Below are 23,975 nucleotides of genomic sequence, written 5' to 3'. Positions count from 1 at the left end.
TTTCTTTGTCTTATTTTTGCGAAAAATATTTGCTGATAGTTTAAATCTTTCTTTGTTATATTTTTGCGAAAAATATTTGCTGATAGTTTAAATCTTTCTTTGTTATATTTTTGTGAAAAATATTTGCTGATAGTTTAAATCTTTCTTTGTTATATTTTTGCGAAAAATATTTGCTGATAGTTTAAATCTTTCTTTGTTATATTTTTGCGAAAAATATTTGCTGATAGTTTAAATCTTTCTTTGTTATATTTTTGCGAAAAATATTTGCTGATAGTTTAAATCTTTCTTTGTTATATTTTTGCGAAAAATATTTGCTGATAGTTTAAATCTTTTTTGTTATATTTTTGTGAAAAATATTTGCTGATAGTTTAAATCTTTCTTTGTTATATTTTTGCGAAAAATATTTGCTGATAGTTTAAATCTTTCTTTGTTATATTTTTGCGAAAAATATTTGCTGATAGTTTAAATCTTTCTTTGTTATATTTTTGCGAAAAATATTTGCTGATAGTTTAAATCTTTCTTTGTTATATTTTTGTGAAAAATATTTGCTGATAGTTTAAATCTTTCTTTGTTATATTTTCGTGAAAAATATTTGCTGATAGTTTAAATCTTTCTGTGTTATATTTTTGTGAAAAATATTTGCTGATAGTTTAAATCTTTCTTTGTTATATTTTTGTGAAAAATATTTGCTGATAGTTTAAATCTTTCTTTGTTATATTTTTGCGAAAAATATTTGCTGATAGTTTAAATATTTCTTTGTTATATTTTTGCGAAAAATATTTGCTGATAGTTTAAATATTTCTTTGTTATATTTTTGCGAAAAATATTTGCTGATAGTTTAAATCTTTCTTTGTTATATTTTTGTGAAAAATATTTGCTGATAGTTTAAATCTTTCTTTGTTATATTTTCGTGAAAAATATTTGCTGATAGTTTAAATCTTTCTGTGTTATATTTTTGTTAAAAATATTTGCTGATAGTTTAAATCTTTCTTTGTTATATTGTTGTGAAAAATATTTGCTGATAGTTTAAACCTTTCTTTGTCTTATTTTTGCGAAAAATATTTGCTGATAGTTTAAATCTTTCTTTGTCTTATTTTTGTGAAAAATATTTGCTGATAGTTTAAATCTTTCTTTGTCTTATTTTTGCGAAAAATATTTGCTGATAGTTTAAATCTTTCTTTGTTATATTTTTGCGAAAAATATTTGCTGATAGTTTAAATCTTTCTCTGTTATATTTTTGTGAAAAATATTTGCTGATAGTTTAAATCTTTCTTTGTTATATTTTTGCGAAAAATATTTGCTGATAGTTTAAATCTTTCTTTGTTATATTTTTGCGAAAAATATTTGCTGATAGTTTAAATCTTTCTTTGTTATATTTTTGCGAAAAATATTTGCTGATAGTTTAAATCTTTCTTTGTTATATTTTTGCGAAAAATATTTGCTGATAGTTTAAATCTTTTTTTGTTATATTTTTGTGAAAAATATTTGCTGATAGTTTAAATCTTTCTTTGTTATATTTTTGCGAAAAATATTTGCTGATAGTTTAAATCTTTCTGTGTTATATTTTTGTGAAAAATATTTGCTGATAGTTTAAATCTTTCTTTGTTATATTTTCGTGAAAAATATTTGCTGATAGTTTAAATCTTTCTTTGTTATATTTTTGTGAAAAATATTTGCTGATAGTTTAAATCTTTCTCTGTTTTATTTTGCGAAAAATATTTGCTGATAGTTTAAATCTTTCTTTGTTATATTTTTGTGAAAAATATATGCTGATAGTGTAAATCTTTCTCCGTTTTATTTTGCGAAAAATATTTGTTAAATCTTTCTTTGTCTTATTTTTGCGAAAAGGACCTAAAAATATTTAATATTTCGCTCATAATTTAGCTTGTATTTACTTAGTGCATACTCTTTAATATTTTCAAAGGCCATTTTAAAATTGATTGAATTATCGCTGACGTTATATTCATAAACTGAGTGGCGCTTAACACTAGCTAAATGTTTCATGACTGAATTAACCCCTTCCTATAAAAAAAACAAATGTGTTAAAAAAAAAAACCCTACTTAATGACCCTGAAAACTTAACTAGGTCAGTTTCATTGTGAAGAAAAAAAAATATGTTATTGACTTGTTTGTACTGGAAAAACATTTTCTTCACGTTATTTCTGATTTTAATAACTATAAATTATCCTGAAGCGTTTTTTGTTTATTCTAGAGTTTGACGGCGAATTTTCGTGGGATCGTGATTTCATGTGGTGACCAGGCTGCTGTTTTTAATGTAAACATTTTTTGTGAGCCTGGTTTTTGCTGCAGACCTGGTATTAATTTATAGAGACCAGAATTTTTATTTAAAAAAAAAATTTCTTTCAGTTATTAAATCTACATTCTTGTCTAAAATTAAGATTGTTTGATTCAGGGGATTAAATTTAACTCCCGCTATCTGTATTTCTTGCTCTTACGGTATTGTTGACAGGATTTCGCCTCTTGAAGGGTATTTTCTATCCGTTCTTTTATGACTGGTCTCCTTTGTCGTTGTTTAGTGTTCATCCCCTTCCTTAAGATGAGCGCTGGTAAAGACTTATTGGCTAAAATTGAAGCCAAGAAATGTTGAATATCAAACACGGTAGAATGGTTGAAGGATAATACCTTCAATTCATTTGAGAGTGGCAGATGTAGAGAGATGGATTTCAGAACTTGACGAAATTATCGACCAACTGGAGAGAAGGAGGATGTGTTTTGAGGCAGAGCAATTTTCATCCGAAATAAGAGAAGAGCTGCTTCTGTTGAAAGCCAATCATGTGGTCAAGAAACCCTCCGCTCCTCTGCCTTTACGGATGGACTTAGAATGTCCCAGTTTCAGTGGATCACCTTCAGATGATAAGTTTGAATTTAAAACTTTTCTACGGAGGTTTGATTTCTGCACCTCCAATGTGGGAGAAGCAGACAAGTTACTTCTACTTAAGTCCAAATTGAAGGGGAAAGCTTATGACTTGATCTCCAGTTTGATGTCACTTCCGACAATTACATCATAGCTTTGAATTGTTTTCCTACTTTTTTATCTATTATGGCTAATTTCTTTGATATTATATATTTTTTACAGGCAGCACCATTGAATGCTAAAAACAGGAATATTTTGCACCCAATTCGCCACCGTGGGACTATAATAAGTTGGCTCAGGTAGATTCCAATTATGTACCTTCTCTGAGAATTATGCAGAGAGTGGCAGTATCCTTGGAGAAGCAGGTATTGTATGATAAATATCTACAAGTGTTCGATGACTATGAAAAATTGGGCATCGTCGAACCTTTCTCTGTTACTCCTGGTGAGTACGTCAAATATTGTTGGATTCCTCACACAGTGTGTTAGTGGATGGCAGCTTATATGTTTTTAAAAAGGGTCTTGGAGTTACCACTAAAATCCGGTCAGTCTTTAATTGTTCCTTAAAAAAGAAGGGAGGAATTTCTATTAATGATGCAGCTTATACTGGCATGAATTTAACGGCACAGCTGCTTGACTTGTTATTGGCCTTTAGAAAAAATAATCATGTCCTCTTGGGAAATCTCTGCAAAGCATTCTTGCAAATTTGCCTGCACACTGAGCAGGACAAAAACAGGTTTCGTTTTTTCCCCAAAATTAAGGAGAAATTGTGTAGGTACAATTCTATTATTTTCGGCTTCAATGCCAGCCCCTTCATCTTGAGTTACATTCTCAAGTTTTATAAGGTGTATGTCTCTGATGAGTTTTCATCTATAATGACATTCAATGACATTCAATTTTTATGTTGACAATTTGGTCACCATTGGAGGAGACTATGAATCTCTCCTTGTAGTGTATAACACTGCGCAAACGATTAAAGGAGGCAGGATTTGATCTTCAGTCCTGTAATTCCAACTGCACTGACATGTAGAAACAAATGATAGAGGATGAATCTATCACTTCTCCTCTTCCTTCCTTTGAAAAAGTCCTGGGGTACCGTTATTCCCATAGTCTAGACAGTCAGATTGAGCCCTGTTGTGGTAGATGCCACATGAAATGTGCGATTCTTTGTCATTACTACTTCCAGTTACTATACAAGGCAAAGTACTTGTCAGCCAACTATGGAAAGACAAACTTTCATGGGATCAAGAAATTTCTGAAACCTTCACTACCTCTTGGCAAGCCCTAGCCAAAGAATTGAACAAACTAGTTGATATAGAGTTCTCCCGATGTGTGTTAGTGGATGGCAGCTTATATGTTTTTGTGATGCATCTAAGTTCGCTTACGGGTTTTCTCTATATGTAAGACAAGGGTCAGAATTAGTGGTGGGACGATTAATCGGAATCGGAATCGTTAATCGTAAGAATCGTGTATTTTGGGAGGTATCGGAATCGGAATCGCATCGTTAAAAAATACCTTAATTTTCCGATTCCTTCATTACGATTCTTTTAGTCTGATGTTGAAAAAAAGAAAAAAATTTCCTGATATTTCTAACCGCAAGAGAGAAATGTAGCATGTTATAAAAAACCACCAAAGAAATTCATTATTAACAGGGCAATGCTTAGTGCCCCTCCCTTACAAGGTTCATTCGTTCAGATCTATTGTAATCAAAACTACAAAAGAGTTAACTTGAAAAGAAGTATGCAGGGCTCTACATTGCGAGTAAAAAAAAAACCGCTTATCTTTTTGGCGATTGTTTTTTTTTACTGACAAATCTTCTAATACTGAATGAAAATGCTTTTTCAACTTATATTTTCTTAAAATAAAACGAGCAAAGTCAAATTATTTAAACAGTAAACGGTTTAATAGAACAATGTACTTTTTTTTCTTTTTTTAAAAGAAGGCTTTTGAAAGAAATATCTCTAAAATTAAATTGATCACGTATTATTTCGCAAAGTTTTGACAGTTGTCGGCTTCTTTTGATGTTTCCAAAAAATCGACCCCATACCTATCTCTTCCAAACCTAAAGTTATTAAATAACCCCTTCGTTAATTCAAGGGTAATTAATTCAAGTCAGTCAAGTTTTTTTTTTTAATTTCATTGAAATAAAATCCATTTTTTAAATTTTTTTCTCCAGAAAGATAAAACCCTGAATTTGATTATATTAAAAGCAGAATAATATAATCTTTTTTCTAGAATTTTAAATTGAAAATTAAAAGTGTTTTGCGCAGTTTTTTGCCGAATGAAAAAGAAATTAATATATATATTTTTAAAAGGTTTTGTAATCAATTAATTTTTATGTCTAAATAATATTTACGATTAATTAAATAATTTCATTTTAAAAAGTATTTATGAATAGAATTTTACTTAAGACTTATAGTTTAGCAATATTGAACCGCATCAACCATGTGGGAATTGAACACAGTCAACCAAAAAAAAAATTCAAAAGAAAATGCATATTTGCATTTCATTATGTAAACTTTTATACATTGGTTTCAAAAATTAAATTCTATAAGTTTTTTTTGTTAACTACCGGTTGGTACAATTTACCGCCCCATCCCTTTATATTTTTTTCTTTTTGTCTTTTTTAGCGGATTTTTTTTTTTTTTTTTTTTTTTACACAGTGATCACCACTTATCAAGGCCCGGAAGCCACTCAGGGATAAGGGTTATTGCAAGTACATTACGTTAGTGTGGAGATTTGATGAAATGTTTAATTAGGGGGGGGGCGGTTCATTAGGAATTTGTTAACATTGGACTTGAAGACATCCAAGTTGTAGTCCGGAGGGAAGCAGGCAGACGGAACAGAGTTCCACAGGTGTGCAGTTCTAAGAAAGAAGCTTTGTTCATGGAATCCGCGTTTTGATTTAGGCACAGATAAAGAGTGGGGGAAATTTTTCACAGTGGATTCAGCTAGACGGGTGTTTTTTTTGAAAGATTGGCGAGGGTGGACCAGGGATTGGAGTTCAGACGAGCACCTGCCATGAAAATAATGATCAAAAAGGATAGGCTCGCAATGTCTCTTCTGTGGGAGAGAGGTTGCAGGGTAGAAAAAAGAGCATCCCCCACTAAACCACGAAGACTATTTTGTACTCTGTCAAGGCATGATAGGCTGTTTTTGGCAGCTCCTGCCCAGATATGGCAACAGTATTCCATCCTTGGACATACTTGGCTTTTATATAGATAGAGAATTGCATCAGTAGTGAGATATCTTCTGGAGCGGTAGAAGGATCCCACCATCTTTCCAGCGACCTTGGCAACAGACTTGATGTACGTGTTCCATTTCAGATCAGGAGTAAAGGTCAAACCCAGAAGCTTGTCAAAACACGGGGCCTCATCCAGACGAGAGCCATCCATCACAATTGATGCCAGATGGGGATCAGAGCGTTGATGATGTAAGGATAGGAGTTTGGTTTTGGATGCATTAAAGGTAACCAGCCACATCTTCCCCCACTGAACCACGCGCTCGAGATCAGCGGAGAGAGAATCCGAGAGAACTTTGTCATTTACAGCCTTTGATGTGTTGCCGTAGATGGTCGTGTCATCAGCATAGATGTCAACGAATGATTTAAGTATGTGTTTAGAGAGGTCATTGATGTAGATCAGGAAGAGAGTTGGGCCCAGGATTCACCCCTGAGGGACTCCAGCATTTATATTGCAGGCCTCCGATTTTTGTCCACCTACCACTACTCTTATGAGCCTATCGGAGAGAAATGATTTAATGATAGAGAACACATTTCCAGTTATACCGTAGCTGGAAATCTTGTGAAGTAGACCCTTATGCCATACCTTGTCGAAGGCCTTTGATATGTCAAGAGCAATTGCCCTAGAAAGGAAGCCTTTGTCAAGAGATTCACTAATCCTGTGGGATATAACCGTCAGCACATCTGCGGTAAATCTTACAGAGCGGAAACCATATTGTGTGTCACTAAGAAGGTTATTCCTGCTGAGGTGGTTGACTATTTCTCTATTTAATATGGATTCCAGCAACTTACTCATAACACACAGGAGACTTATTGGTCTGTACTGAGAGGGAGAGGACTTATCACGTGAATTCTTAAACACAGGGCAAACTGATGAGGTCTTCCAGGGGGTCGGAAAGCACTTCTCCTTAAGGCAGCGCTTAAATAGTTTTGTAAGTATGGGAGCAAGTTCTGGTTGAAGCTTTTTTAACACTATAATTGGGATGCCATCAGGGCCAGTTGCCTTACTAGAATCTAGGTTCTTGATTAGCTTGGCGACCTCATGCACGGATATTTGTATGTTACCTAGCTTGTTCTGTGTTGTAGGAGGAAATATGGGGAGTTGATGGCCTTCGTCGCATAGGGTAGAATTAGCTGCAAAGTTCTTTGCAAATAGTTTGGCCCTGTCTGACGCTGACTAGATGACCTCTGGTCCATTGATAATGGTTGGGATAGAACGCACAACGCCAAAGTCCAAAAAAAGTCTTCCATGGAAACTTTTTGAAGTTGATGAAGATGATGAGTTGAAAGCCATTTGCAAAGTCTGTCAAATTAAAATATCGCGAGGAATAAAACCATCTAACATGACCACAACCAACATGTTAAAACATTTAACTATGATGCATCCAAATAAATTGGAGGAGCAAAATAAAAAAGAAAAGGAACAAAATATTACCAACTAGTCACTCAGTGCAGTTTTATTAATGAGGGTCGAAATCGCAGTGTCTCTTTTTTTTTTTTTTTTTTTTTTGCCTACGTCACCATCTAGGTGTCACCAATTTTTTTAACCCTCCTTAACTTCAAAGAGTAAATACAATATATACAACTAAAAAAATAATTTTTAAAAATGCTGATTCTATTCATGAAAAATTCTTTTAACTAGAAATTAAAACTTAGGTAAAGATAGCTGACTGACAGCAACAGGAGCACTGGTTAACTACTGAACCACGTGGAAAGGTGTGGGGGGGGAGGAAAAAAAAGGAAATTAAATGATGATAATAAATTATGATAACCGTCTTTGAAAAGCACTAAACTCCTAAAATTTACTTCTTTAAAATTTTAGGCGGCACTCCCCGGCGATTTTAAAGCACTCTCTCTCTCTCCCAAAAAAAAAAAAAAAAAAAAAAAAAAAGATTTAATTTTTAAGTTTGGGAAAGATGTATTTATTATAACCGAATTCTTGTATGAAGACTGGATCTACTTTATTGGACGTTAATTTGTGAGATAAGTAATTTTTCAATGTTTAATATGTTTTTAAAGTTTCAATTATCAATTAAATTTTTTTAATTGCGTTTATTTTTCAATTTATTTAAAAAAACAGGGTTTTAAATGTATTTTTCAAGGTAACAAGCTTCGAAAGAAGTCTAATAAAAAAAAATCACTTAATTTTTAATTTCGACAACCCTGAGAATTTAATTATTAAAAAAATATTGAAATGTGACATTTTTTTATTTAACATTTCTATTAGTTCAATTAATTTTCTTTCAATAATTCATTTCACTCAACAAACTTCACCATTTTTTTTTAATCGTTTTCTGTAATTTTGGTAATTATGTTTGCTCAATTTTATCTAGTATGTCATTTGTTTTTTATAGTGGTATCATTTTTATATGTGTTCCTTTGATATACCCTATTTCAAAATTAGTTTGGCTAAACTTATTCTTCACGTTAGAAACAACGTGTAAAAGCAATGAAAAAGTAATAAAAAATAATAGGTGTTAACTACTACTTGTGAATTATGGAGGTCTGAAGAACTGCCGTCACAAATACAACTATCAATAGCCAAACAAAAAATCGTTTTTGAAATTCCTTTAATTGTAACTTTTCGCTATACCTACCTTTTTGGTATAAAACACAAAAACTTTTGATTAATGGTATTTCTCATATATGGTCGTTAACTTTGGAAAGGTTATTTTGTATCTACGGCGCCATGTCACATGTTATATTGTTTTTTTTTTCATTACGCACGTTCATTTATAAATTATTAAATTAAATATTTATCTTTTTTATATTTAATTAGTATATATTTTCTTTCTCTTCCGCTATATTTTTTTTTATTTAATTCATTAAATCTGTTAATTATGAGGACCAAAATAATGAATCGTGTGTATTTATTCTCTAATTTTCTTGTTTTTGTTCTGTTATATAAATTCTATTTTATTTGTTTTTTTTCTGAAGGATAAATTCTATTTTCTTTGAGTTTTTTTTCTGTATTCCAATTAAGTAAAATAAATTTTCTCTAAAATAAATTTTGCTAAGTTTTCCGTTTAGTTTATTATATAATAATTTTATTTAAACCAAAACACGACGGTGTACTGGTGTAGACATAAAATATCTCTTCCAAAGTTAGAGAACATATTTGGGAACTACCGACCATAAGTATAAAACTACCTGGTATATTTCAAAACAATAATTCCCTAGGAATCGGAATCGGAATCGTACTTGGTATCGGAATCGTTAATCAATATTTTCCTGGAATCGGAATCGGAATCGTATAAAAATTAGGAATCGTCCCAACACTAGTCAGAATGTTCCCTGTTATTTGCCAAGATGAAAGTGGCTTCTATTAAAAGGAAGACCCTTCCTACCTTGGAACTTTTGGCCATTTATCTGGCCCTTAAAGTAGTGCCTAATGTACTGAAAGCATTGGGAACTATCAACATTAATTCCTTCTTTCTTGTGTCTGATGCTCAAGTAGCCTTATCTTGGGTCTTAAATGGGAAAGGAACTAAAAACATCTTTGTAAACAACCGTGTGATGGATATAAAAAAAAATTCTGGATGAATTTAATCTAGAGTTCCAAGTTCTCCCTCGGTTCAAATATGTTCCTTCGTCCGAAAACCCAGCAGACTTAACTAGAGGGTTTACTACCTCTAAGTTTGAACAACTATTAAAATTTTGGGCCCCAACTGGTTGAATAAACTGGCAATTGACTGGCCAGTGTCTCCTTTACTTTGCCTTAATGATGTGAACAAAAAGGTCATTTCTTGTATGTTCTCCGATGGTCCTAGCACTGAACCAATAAATATTGCCAATTATTCTTTGCTGACCAAAGCAATTAATGTCCTGGAGAAGGTATTGGGGTTCTGTGATAAGTTAAAACACCGAAACACAGATACCAATCATAGAGCTAAACTACTGCTCTTTTCTTATATGCAAGAGAAAGAATATCCATTTGAATTGGAATACTTGTGCCAGCCCTCTAATAAAGCTGTTCCTTCAAGAGTATCTGCTCTTGGTTTGTTCCTTGATAAGGACGGTCTGATGCGAACAAGAGGTCGTATTCAGAATTCTGACATCCACCCCCTTTGATGTCAAATTCCCTATACTTCTGGGGGGAAAATCATCATTTGGCTGAATTGGTTATCAAAGAGGCACACCTAAATTGTTGCCATCTAGAAACCAACTCAACTCTTGCAAAGTTGAGATTATCTGGGTTTTCGATCCCTCAAGGGATGCAATCGGTGAAGAAAATTCTTCGCAATTGTATTATTTGCAAAAACGTCAATTTGATGCCTTTTAAAACTCTCTCAGGTTCTCTACTGCCCAATCATCGGGCTAATTTTATTAATCCTTTTCAACAGGTGGGTGTTGACTTTACCGTTCATTTTTTGCTAAAGCAGAACAACAAAGACGTCAAAATATACATCTTATTATTCACCTGTAATGAGCTTGCGTGCTGTGCATCTGGAACTTTTACCAGATATTAGCACCACTTCCTTCATATTGGCATTTGTCAGATTCACCAACCAGTTTGGGGTTCCTACGCATGTTTATTTGGACAATGCGAAAACCTTCTTGGCATCCGGTATCTTGTTATCTGAAGTATTTGTCTCTGATGAATTCAAAGAGAATTTCAGATCGACTACCATTAGTCATCTCACCATCCCTCTTTATTCAGCTTGGCATGGCGATGCATGGGAGAGAATGATTAAGACGCTCAAACAATGTTGGATCGAAAGAAAGCCTGCTACTTCGGATTTTTTACCATTCTTTCCATGTAGAAAAGGCGATCAATGATCGACCACTCACCTACATAGCAGCTTCCGAAGGAGGTCTCGATATTTTAATGCCCAATCACTTTCTACAAACCGGGTATAGTCCTCGTTTATTGATAAGCAGTAATGGATTGTGCCCTGATCCCCTCAGTCGGGCAAAACTTCTGCAGTCTCTAAAATTGAGACATCAATATATCGAGAGATTCCGGAAGATATGGCACAATGATTATTTATTGTCCTTGAGTGAGGTTGATGCCAATATGGTGGGCGATAGACCTCTGAAGGTGTCAGTGGGAGAAATCGTTTTGATTAAAGCACCAAATAAAACCAGACCCTTTTGGAGTCTAGGAAAAGTGCTCAGACTCATTAATGGGACCGATGGTAGAGTTCGTTCGACCTATGTGCTGAGCGATGGTTGCGAACAGGTCCACAAGATGTTTTAACATCTGTTTCTTCTAGAACTAAATGCCACTTCTGTGCCATCTTCTACAGAATTTGTAGAGGAGGGGGTGTCCTTTCTTCTGTCGGAGCTATTCTGTCGCAAATGATGGATCAGCTCCCATGGTGTGCTGTGATGCCTGTGACAATTGGTATCATTTCGACTGTGTTGGGGTGACTCAACAGGATACCTTGGGGGAATGGAGTTGTCCGAATTGTTCAGAAAACTAAAAATTTAACCTTCTCTTTCCTTAACCCCAGTTGTTGCCATTAGACTTACGTTAAAATATCATTCTTAAAATTACTAATATTGGCAACCTAGAAAAAGTAAATTGTTTATAAAACTAACTCGTCACGTACAGATAACTCATAATTACCTTAAATAAAGATGCTAAACCCATAACAGTTTGTTAGGTCCTTGCAACTGATTATTTCAAATGCCCATTAAGTGACATAGATAAATTGTAATTAGTATTAGAAAAAAGTAATAAATACCTATTCCTTTTTCTTTCTTCCCTTGGCAGTGTGCTGAAAATTGTACATGGGAAAGTGAGCCTTATTGGTTGAGGCGCTGAATGCCATGTTTTCTTTTAAGGCTTTGGATTGGACCTCTAGGAAACTTCCTGCATGCACAGTTTTTAAAACTTACAGACATTTTTGCTCTCTTTGCAAAAAACCTTGCTAGGGGCAAGATGCTAAATTAAGTATCTCCCTAAAAGAGACTGCCTCAAGGTCAAAAATGCTTGGAGCTCCATTTCCTTTTTTTTCATTAACTAAGAATTTTTTCCTATTGTGACAGGAATTTTTTTAGACGAATATCGTCTTCCCTAGAACTAAAATAGTTTGGCGCCGTTAATGGAGTTTTATTCTTCCAGATACCATAAATAAATGGTTTCTGCTCCCTTTTACTAGCTTCTCCGAAGAGAAGCAATTTAACACTTTAAAAAAAAAAATACCAGACTCTCAGATACGCGAGAAATGGGCATATTTTTTGCAATCCTACCAAAGATTGATATTCATCACCTTAGGTAAGGCTTGCTTTTATTCCGTTTGTCCTTTTTTTTTGCACTCTGCCGAGTTCTAAAGCATGTGAGGAAATTAATTCTCACACGATGCCTATCCCAATCTTAACTGTAACCATCAATCACCATAATACCACATTTACTCCAAGGTTTGTCCTAAAAATTTCCCAAAAAACATTTATCATTCATGAAAATTAATGTCTATATACAATAATTTGTAGATTATGTGGGGTGTGAGTCGCATTCACCAATTCATAGCCAGAATCCCTCGATATTAGAGATCATGGTTGCAGATGCAGGGATATTTATAAGTTAAAAGCGGTAGAGTATGACTGGAACTGTTAAAGATAAATTTAACGAAATTTCCAATTTACAGAAGGATCCCACTGAGTCACATCGACATCCACATAAATTTCAAAGGTGTGAAAAATTTTGTAAAAAAAAAAAAACGACACCCAACAAAGAACCCAAGATCGCTGTACTGGGATAAAATAACATTTATTAGCATGTTTAAGAAAAAGTAATTCAAATTATTTCAATGTCAAGGTTTTTGCAACAAGTGTTCATTAGACAGTCTTTGCTAATGTGTGTCTTGAAGAAAAGACAAAACGTTCATGATTATGAATTTTCATGTTGAGAAGGAACCCATGTTATTTTCTGAAGGGAAAAGAAAATAGTCATTAAAATATGTATGCGTCTTGTGTGTGTGTGTGTGTGTGTGTGTGTGTGTGTGTGTGTGTGTGTGGGTGTGTGTGTGTTTGTGTGTGTATTCATTGCATATGAAAACAGCAATTTGAAATAACTTGTTGAAAAGAATTAATTCGCATTAAATATGGTGCTTTCCATGATAAAAATTTAGGTTTATGATGCACGCACAGTCGTGTTAGTGGTTTAACGTCACAATGATGGAGTAGGATGGCGTCATTGCTTATGCGTAGAATTGCATCCTGAACTGGTTTGATTTATGCATGCAAAAGCTTATATAGGAGAGTTGTAGAATATTTGTTGTATTACTGAGCGCAATGCGTAACAGTCCTTTATCACATGTGTGTGAATGGGCAAATTACAACGTTGTGTCTTTACGTGCACTTCATACGTATGCATGCTGAAAACGGTGATTGCTATTAGAATGTCTCTGCCAAAGATTTGTTCCAGCCGTATATAGTGGTCACTACAAATTTCATTAGAGAGAATCACATACAGTGGGGAAAAAACAACACCAAGAAGTAATGTTTAAATAATAATAATAAAAGTAATTTAATCAGAATATTCGATAGGTAGTGTAGTATAGGTTCCTCCAAAATAATCTCTTTCATGAAAGCTGTTTCATACCATGATAAGTAAGTACACCATAAAGGTTTTTCTATATTTTTGATTTTTTTAAAAAGTGCAATTCTAAATAAGCACCGCTTTTATTTAAAATTTTCTTTCACTTCGTAATAAATTTTATTATCAATATTTCTCACGCCTCCATAAATAAATAAATTGTGGTAGTTATGTCCCTTGCATGACTCTGAAGTAGAGAAGAGTTATTGCTCTTAATTGATCTTTTTTATTTTGTAATGGCGTTTCATAAATAAAACATACGATAAATCAGCTCTCGTTTTACCCGCTCATTATTGCAACCATCTTATCTGATAAACTCCGGAGTGTTAAAAACTGGATTATAAGGATACACTTATACCAAAAATGAAACTAAGTGAAATAATGAATTAATTGTGACATTCGTTTTTTCTCCACAAGGATTAAAAAAAAAAAAAATGAATACGTGCATAGCTGCTAAACACTAAGGTAAGATAATTATTTTTATACAAAAACAAAAATGGCAACTTCATCTCAAGTTCTTCCATCAACAACAGATTGGTCTAGCATAAACCTTGCCAAATCAATGGACAGATTTATTCGGCAAGTCAGGCTCCATTGTGATGATCCCATGTATGACGTTGACAATGATGCCAAACTTAGATATCTTCTGTTATAGACACGTGTCGAAGGACAAGGAATAAGTGACACATTTGTTTTCCGACATGGAGGAAGGACTGTTGAAACGCACAAAAAATACTTTGAGAACCCGAGATAGAATTTTCATGCAACAAGATACAAATTGCTGCAGTGCAAACAAAATTCAAATGAATCGGCACACTCATTCTTGAAATGGCTTCACCAAATAGCCAAACAGTGTGGATACGACAAAATGGTGGCAGACACCCTTATAATCGATCTCTTAATATTCTGTATTTATCTAAAGTCGAATTGATGCATCAGCATGAAACCCCTACTTACTCTTGGCAACATGTCAGCACAGATTTATTCTCGATAGCTTGTAAGGAATATTTGCTTGTAACAAACGAGTACAGTTGAAGTCCATTCATATGATGCCTCCACTGAACCTTATCAGCAGCTGTTATCAAAAATATAAAAGCAATATTTGAAGAACAAAGTGTACTGGAAGTTCTATACTCAGACATGAGCAAGAAATTCAAAGTCTTTTCCAGATCGTACAGCTTCCTACACAAGATATAGTTTTCACATTATCTGAAATCTAACTTTTTTAAGATTTGCTGAGAGGAATGGTCGGAATATACAAGAGAATAGTGCTGAAGGCAGCATTCTCTTGCATATTCTGACCATCCTTTGAAACTGGGCAAGACAGATATCTAGCGATGATAGCATACAAAGTCACACAAATATCTGTGAATGCATTACAGGATTTTGATTCTTGAAAATGTCTGAAACATAAGGCTTATGCTTAAGGAGTCTTAAAATGTTTTACATTTAAGGAGTCTTGAAAAGTAATCTTTAAAAAAAATCAAGATGCAGAGAATCTTGTATTATTGGTTTTTAATGACTTTAAAACAAATCCAATATATTTGACTGGTGCTACCAGATCAGGCTGTCTACTGACTTCCTGAGATGAAACGCACCTACATAGATGTCTTTGTTTTTTTATTCCCTTTTGCAAAACTTAGTCATGTTCTGCGAAAACAAAAACAAAAACAACATTCTCCTCCCCTTCCCCTCCCTCGTTTTCTTTTTCCTTCACCTCCTCACCCCCTTTTTTTTTTTTTTTTTTTTTTTTTTGCCTAGTTGGTAGGGCGATAGAACATACCAACTGCCCCCCTGCAGAGGGTAAAAATCCTTCAATGGGACCACCAGTTGACCGTTGGTGGCAACCCGTAATGCATTAAGAACGGGATCCTGGTGGTTGAGTGGAACATGCCTAGGAAATAATAACATGATACTACAACACACCACTTTGGCCCTTACTAGGCTAGACGGGAGGTTGGATAGGCCCGATCCAATCAATCGGTTGGTCATGACAAGCACTAATTCAGACAATCCAAACAAAAACACACTAACACTCAACATAAACAATAAACTGAGTTAATAAGCGATGGCTGAAGGGTCAATCAAGCTGGGAAAAAGGTAACCATCAGGAATAATAAAAATACAGGGAAATCCCATACTTGGGTGGGCATAACCATATATTGTGAATGCTTGGAAACCTCCCCATGTTTGAGTATACCAGCTATGTAGCCCTGGAGAACCGAGGCGAATGGGATTTACCCCCTCATAGTTCTTCCCCATAAGGGGCTCCGAGGAGGGTGGGGAGCATGGCTGATGAATTTTTCAAAAATTATTATGAATGCCAAAAAATCCAAGAGACCACACACAGAAATAGACTCTGACAGCGACAATGAAGATACAAACTTTCCAAGATTCATCGTGCTAGAAGCAACGTCTAATATACCGTTAACTAAAATGTCACCCTTCATTATCCAAAAGGTAATATCAAGCAAAATAACACCTAAAAATGTCAAAAAATTAAGGAATGGTACCATATTGGTAGAAGTACAAAATAAAAAACAGGCCAAAACTCTACTTCAACTACAAAAATTACATGAAACAAACATCAAAGCTTATCCACACCAAACACTAAACTACTCCAAAGGAGTCATAAAAAACCAGGAAATCTCCGTCTGCACAACAGAAGAAATCAAAACAGAACTAAAAAACCAAGGGGTCACAGATGTAAAAAGAATCACATTTAAAAAAAAAGGAGAGGTAATATATACAAACACTTATATATTAACATTCAATTATCCTCAAATACCAGAGACCATCAATATAGGTTATGAAAGAACGAAAATAGAACAATACATTCCAAAACCTTTACAATGCTACAACTGCCAAAAGTTTGGACATAATAAAGACCAATGTCTAAGATTCTTCACATGTGGAAACTGCAGTGAAAAAAACCCAGACCACGATGAAGAAGACTGTCCAAATAAAACCAAATGCACAAACTGTCAAGAAGAGCACCACTCTCACTCAAAACAGTGCAAAATATATAAGCAAGAGAAGGAAATAATAACAATCAAATATCAAAAAAATATAACCTTCCAAGAAGCCCGCAAAGAAGTCACAAATCGCACCAAAAACTCATATGCCACAATAACCCAACAAGCAAACAAAATGTACAACTACAATGAACTAAACCTTGCTCCAGAAATTGCAAACCTAGCAAAAGAACTAAAGAACATACTTGAAGAATTAAAATCTTTTTTATCAGAACTGAAAATAAATTCTAACAGCCAAATAAAAGTCAGAAACGAACAACCCAGTATAAAAGAAAACGAAACAAAGGAAATCAGAAAAACTTCCATCAATATTGAGGAATCAATCTCTAAAGAAATGAAACCTCCTCAATTATCAAAACGTGAAAGATCCAAGTCACTAACAAGGACAAAAACAGATGTTAAAAATAAACACACAACAACAGAAAAAATGGAAATAGAACAGAACAACAAAAAAACTACCCCCCAAAAACAAAATGACAAACAAAAAACAGAATTAGTATTAATTGAAAATGAAAATAAATTTGAACTAGTTGAAACTGGTAGCCAAAAAAGACAGTCAAGACAAAGTAAATCTAAAAGTCCCAGACCAAAACCCAAAAAAAGCCTCTCACCAGAAACAAGAAACAGACCATCCACTTCCAAAAGAAACACCCAAACTAACATCGAAACTATGGACGTAGACATAAACACCAACAGTCCAAAACCAAAAGAAAATATAAACCATGACTAACAAAATCCTACAGTGGAACATAAGAGGATTAAAAATTAATATCGAAGAAATGCAAATACTTATCAAATCCTTATGTCCTGCAATAATTTGCCTACAGGAAACACACTTAAAAGAAAATGACAAAATTAACATAAAACACTACTCAATATACAACCACATAAACAAATTATCATGCAAAGCCACCGGTGGATCATCAATACTGATAAACGAAAACATTCCACACAGCAAAGTGAACTTAAAAACAAATATGCAAGCTGTTGCAATAACTGCAACACTACACAAAACAGTAACCCTATGCTCACTCTATATACCACCAAATGAAACAATAAACGAAACAGAATTAAACAATATAATCAAACAACTACCTAAACCTTTTCTACTGTTGGGAGACTTCAATAGTCACAATATATGGTGGGGCAGTAAAAAAAACAACAAAAGAGGCCAAACCATAGAAAAAATAATTAACCAAAATGATCTATGCCTACTCAACAACAAAGAGAATACATATATGCACCCACCAACGGGAACCCTATCAGCAATCGATATAACACTATGTGACCCAACTATATACATGGATTATAGCTGGAGAACACATAAGGATACATGCGGAAGTGACCACTTCCCAATCATAATAGAAAACGAGAATCCCAAGCCAGAAGACAAAACACCCCGCTGGAATTTACAAAAGGCAAATTGGGAAAATTTCCAAAATACATGTCAATACAGATTAATACCTGAAGCGAATCCTGACTTAGAACACATCACATATTTCAGCAACACCCTACTCACAATAGCCGAGGAGAACATACCAAAAAGTTCCACTACTACAAAATATAACAAACCCTGGTACAATAAAGAATGCAAAGAAGCTATAAGAGCCAGACGTGCAAACCTAAGGAAATTCAAAAACAGTCCAACGAAAGAAAATTTGGACACCTATAAAAACAGCAAAGCCAAAGCACGGAAAACTATCAAAGAATCAAAACGGAACTCGTGGAAAGACTATGTAACAAAAATTAATCAAAACACAAAACCCAAAAAAGTATGGGAGATGGTCAGAAAAATAGCAGGAAAAAATACAAAGAACCCTATTAAACACCTTATATGCGACAACACAAAGATTACCGACAAACAAAATATCGCAAATAAATTAGCAGAACAATTCTCAATGAACTCATCATCAAAAAACCAAAATAAAAAATTCCAAGCTATAAAGAAAAATGAAGAAAAAATAAAAATAAACTTCAAATCAAAAAATGAAGAAAACTACAATCAATTATTCAACAGTGCAGAACTAGAGGAGGCAATAAACAAATCTCCCGATACAGCAGTCGGCCCCGACGAGATCCATTATCAATTCCTCAAAAAACTACCAAAACCATCACTGGACTACTTATTACAAATTTACAATGAGATATGGATAACTAACAACATTCCAAAAAACTGGAAGCAGGCAACAGTAATCCCAATACCCAAACCAAAAAAAGACCATACAAACCCAACAAACTACCGACCCATTGCACTAACTAGTTGTTTGTGCAAAACTTTTGAGAGAATGATTAACGAAAGGTTAAATTGGTACTTGGAAAGCAAAAATCTAATTACAGAAAGCCAGTCGGGTTTCAGGAAAAATAGAAGCCCCACCGATCACTTAATAAAACTGGAAACACGCATAAGAGAAGCATTTGCAAAAAAAGAACATCTATAGCAATTTTTTTTGACATGCAAAAGGCGTATGACACCGCTTGGAAATACGGAATCCAAAAAGACCTGTATGAACTAGGACTTAGGGGTAGAATGCCAGAAATTATCAGAAATTTCTTAACAAATAGAAACTTCCAAGTACGGATGGACAACACTTATTCAGTCCAAAAAGATCAAGAAATGGGGGTCCCCCAAGGCAGTATCCTGTCTGTCACCCTCTTCAACATTAAAATAAACAATATCATAAAAAACATAGACCCAGGAATTGAAAACGCCCTATACGTGGACGACCTACTTATATACTACCAATCTAAATATATACAAACAGCCGAACGCAAACTACAACTCTGTCTGAATAAAATAAACAAATGGGCCATAGAAAATGGATTTACATTCTCAGAGGAAAAAACTAAATGCATCCACTTTTGCAAATTACGAAAATTCCACCACGACCCCAACCTGAAACTGGATAACAAGAACATCCCACTCACCGACCAACATAAATATTTAGGTATTATATTCGATAAAAAATTGAACTTTATACCGCATATAAAATATTTAAAAGCAAAATGCCAAAAGACAATGCAATTGATCAAAGTCCTAGCACACACCGATTGGGGTGCAGACAAAGTCACATTATTGAAATTATACCAAACTCTAATCAGATCTAAAATGGACTATGGATGCTTCATCTATGGAGCAGCAAGGAAGTCCTACATAAAAGAACTAAATACAATCCATCATCAAGGATTAAGATTAGCCTTGGGAGCATTTAGAACCTCTCCAGTAGAAAGCCTCTATATAGAGGCCCATGAGCCTCCACTGATTCTAAGACGACAGAAGTTAGCGCTACAATATTACCTAAAGCTGGTATCGTGTCCAACAAATCCTGCATACCAATGTACCCTCCACCCACAATACACACATCTCTTCAACAAGAAAGAAAATATCATCAAGCCCTACAGCCTCCGGATAAAAAACCTTCTCACAGAAGCCCAAATGGACATTACAAAAATACATAAATATAACAAATCAAAAACTCCACCCTGGATGATCAAACAACCACACATAATATTAAAATTAAATAAATATCCCAAAACGAAAACCCACCCATCAACCTTCCATGAAGAACTACTTATCATCCAGAATACATACAAAGAATATACACAAATTTACACTGACGGATCAAAAGATGGAGATAAAGTAGGATGCGCAGCCATCCACAAAAAAATAAAACTAAAGAAAAGGCTCCCAAACGAATCTTCTATTTTCAGCGCAGAAGCAACAGCCATAGATTCGGCACTGAATATAATAACCAATGATGACCATCAAAAATATATCATATTTACTGACTCACTTTCAATACTCATATCTCTAAAAGAAAAAAAAATGACAAACCCACTTATTACAAAATTGCTAAACAAAATAGATGCCATAACCATGAAAAAAAACATTATCTTTTGCTGGATACCAAGCCATATCGGCATATACATGAATGAACAAGCAGATAAGGCAGCAAAGGAAACTCTGCAACAAAACCACATAAGTGGAAAAATCCCCTATACAGACCTAAAGACTAAAATAAACACATTTTTGAAGAGAAAATGGCAAGAAAACTGGAGCTCATGCACCAAAAACAAACTACTCCAAATAACACCAAATATTGGAACGAGAAACACCAAAAAGTTAACAAGAAAGGAAGAGGTAGTAATGACCAGACTGCGAATAGGTCACACTCACATCACCCACTCACATCTACTAAAAGGGGAGGAGACACCAAACTGTATAACGTGTCAAGAACCCTACACAATACACCATATACTGACAAACTGCATTGACCTTGAACAAATCCGAACAAAGTATTACCAAGAAAAAAATCTGAAAACAATATTAAACAAGATTGATCCCCAAAAAATTATCAATTTTCTGAAAGAAACTAAAATATACTCAAAAATATAAGGAAAGACCCCCCCCCCCAAAAAAAGAAAAACCTTAAGAAGAACAAACCAATATTTAACACAACATAACGAACCTTTCGGCATTAAATGACCCCAAAGTGGTTGATATGCCGTAAAACAGAACAAACAAACAATATATTTGAATTTTCAAATAGGTGGTTGTGTCCATATTATGCCACTCCATCTACTCCTCCTTTCCTCATCCATTTTCCTTACTAATCGCCTCCTACTGCCACACATCTCCACCTTCTCCTCTCCCTACGCAACCTACTACATACAGCATCCATTTCCTCCCTCCTCTTATTACTACTTCCATCCTGACAGTTTTTTTTTTCAAACTTCACTATATAAAATGTCAGTTTTTTAACAAATGAATATGGCTGAACGAATCAACCAAAATATCTTGACCCAGCTTTAATGATGTGTTCGATTTCTTACTTTTTCTAACGTGTTGCTTGCTTATCCACTGTCCCATAAACTAATTTTCCAGATACATTAAATCCACCAGAATGCATTTCAAGTCAACCATTTTAACCTTTTGTTAAAAAAGAATAATAAATTAATTTATCACTTTTCTAAGTTTGAAAGGGATTTGAAAACATTTAAACTGTGGAATAAGTTATTTCTGGCTTTAAAATTCTTAGCAAATCCTCATCAAACATTTGAAATTTTTTGAAGCTATTCACATCCAATAATTTTATAAATATAGCGATTAAAACATTTTATAAAAATTAACAATTTGATTCAATAATAATCTTTGACCAAACGATACTGTAATAATTAAATTCAACTTTCAGAATCTCTTTTCTCTATTCATTTAACGTCAATTTTCTCTTGCTCCAGTGTCAGACTGTTTTTAATATTTCAGAAGCTTATTCTCCAATCTTCAAAGTTGTTTCAGCAAATCCGTTGTTTCCAAATTCCACATTCTATAGTCTTGTCAAATCATTTGATTCTAAGTTTTTGTTGGCTTGTCAAATTACTTGCTTTTAAGTTTTTGTTGGCCAGCCAACCTTCCTGCAACTGTTTATCCATGTAATTATATCATATTAATACGATAACATGTGTGTTATTTTGTCATGCTTACATCTTTTGTCTTCCAAGTGACTGCCGTTTAATTGTTATGACCTTCCATTTCTGGTAATAAATAATTTTATCAAGAATTCTTCATAAGTTTTGGTTTCGATTCAAGCTGATGCACCCAAGTCATATGGCTATATTTTTTTAATTTTTGAAATCACAACTTTATAATATTTAAAAATCAATAGAACATTAACTCTATAATAATATATACAAAATTTGCATAAATTAAAATATCATATTTAAGTGTATTTTACGACCGGGCTATGCTAGGCATCCCTGCTAGCCTAGATAAATATTTTTGCAGTTTTAACAAAAGAGCTACAATAACATCAGAGCATCACCATTAATGCTGAACATCCACAGAATGCCAACATCAATATATTACATATGAAAGAGTCCGCTGTGGAATTTCAACAGGTCCCATTAGTTGAATAATAATTTGGTTATCATAGTTAAAAAAAAAAAAAAAACAGATAAAAATAAAAAGTAAAAACGTTGAGCAAATAAAATAATAAATTAGTTTTTAGTAGTAAGTAATAAATTAAATAATCAGTTTTTTTTTTTGTTTTTTTTTTAATCCAATCCTCCAACAAAGGAATTTTCCCTCTAAACCAAAAGCCACAAGTTTATAACCAAATAATATTTACTTTGGAGAGATTACAATATTCATCCTTCCCCAAAGTTGAATGGCAGACTTGTAGAATGAGATTTTTACCTGAAACCCACTAGTCTCATTAACATGGGACTTTACTATTGAAAGCCTTAGGGCCCCAATCTGCCTGGAAAAGCACATCAGACAAACTACTGGGAAGCACTTAGGAAAACCAATTGAATGCCTTAAACGTCCAACTCCACCTCCTTCAAAAAGGAAGGCTCTGATCGCTTCTCCTTCCCATCTCCTGGAATCTTTTCAGCCTTTGTTACCAGTCACTATTTAACCACCCAGAGGTTGACCACTAGTGATATCCACCGAAGATAACATATTCAGAGGAACTTATCTGCAGATAACCGTTGTAAATTACTTTTTTGAAGAAGGCCAGCATGACTACAGAATTAATGAGGTACTTAGATGAGAGGAATCCAGCCAGAGATATTCTCAGTTTCTGTGCCACACCTCCTTCCCCCTTTCTTTGGTCAAGCATCTATCACCTACAATGTCATTCATATGCACCATCAAAACATGCAGCAAAGTGCAGGTTTACAATTAAGTTATTGAACCTTCTTAAATGTTTGACAACTACAATGAAAGACAAATACTTTTTTAAAAAATGGCATAAAAACTTACTTCTTGCATCGATTCTATCGTTAGTTCTGGTTTCTGATAGGCAAATCCAAGAGATTCAAGTTTGGTTCCATCCAAATGAAGATGCTTGTTATATAGAAGTTCCTGATTAAAAGAGAAAAGGACAGTTTACATTACACGAGAATTATGAAGTCTTTGTGTTCAACAGGTGCACAACAACTCATTAAAAGTGCACATGTGCACATTTCCCTTATTATCTATCTGTGCCTAAAATTAAATGTAAATTCCATGAGCAAAGTTTCTTTCCTAGAACTGCCCATCTGTTGAACTCAATACCACAGGGACTTTTTTACCCCTCTTTTGTTTTGATCCCCTACTACCACTTTTTTTAACACCTCTCTTCATCCGGACTTCCTACTATTATTTTAACCCTCCCTCACACACATACATCTCTCCACACCTGGGCAACGCCGGGTACCCCCACTAGTCTATTATAGAAAAGACAAAATGGGCGGGAGCATTTGAGCATGTCGATGAAAAGCTTTTTGCGTCTGGGTTCTGGTG

At 34.1% G+C, this 23,975-nt stretch overlaps 1 long non-coding RNA gene across 1 annotated transcript in view; it reads right to left on the bottom strand.

Moving 5' to 3' along the window:
• LOC145267164 (uncharacterized) overlaps nucleotides 1-23,639 on the bottom strand; it is a 31,508-nt gene extending 7,869 nt beyond the window's left edge. The window contains exon 1 of the long non-coding RNA XR_013864834.1: nucleotides 23,454-23,639. This is a non-coding gene — a long non-coding RNA (uncharacterized LOC145267164). The remainder of the gene's footprint in view (nucleotides 1-23,453) is intronic.
• Nucleotides 23,640-23,975: the final 336 nt, after the last annotated feature.

This window comes from Euprymna scolopes, chromosome 42 (assembly GCF_053919585.1).
Source record: "Euprymna scolopes isolate OS-2025 chromosome 42, ASM5391958v1, whole genome shotgun sequence".
Classification (NCBI taxonomy): Eukaryota; Metazoa; Mollusca; class Cephalopoda; order Sepiida; family Sepiolidae; genus Euprymna; species Euprymna scolopes.
The sequence above is the reverse complement of the archived record's forward strand: the minus strand, read 5'-3'. Positions and strand labels throughout refer to the sequence as shown.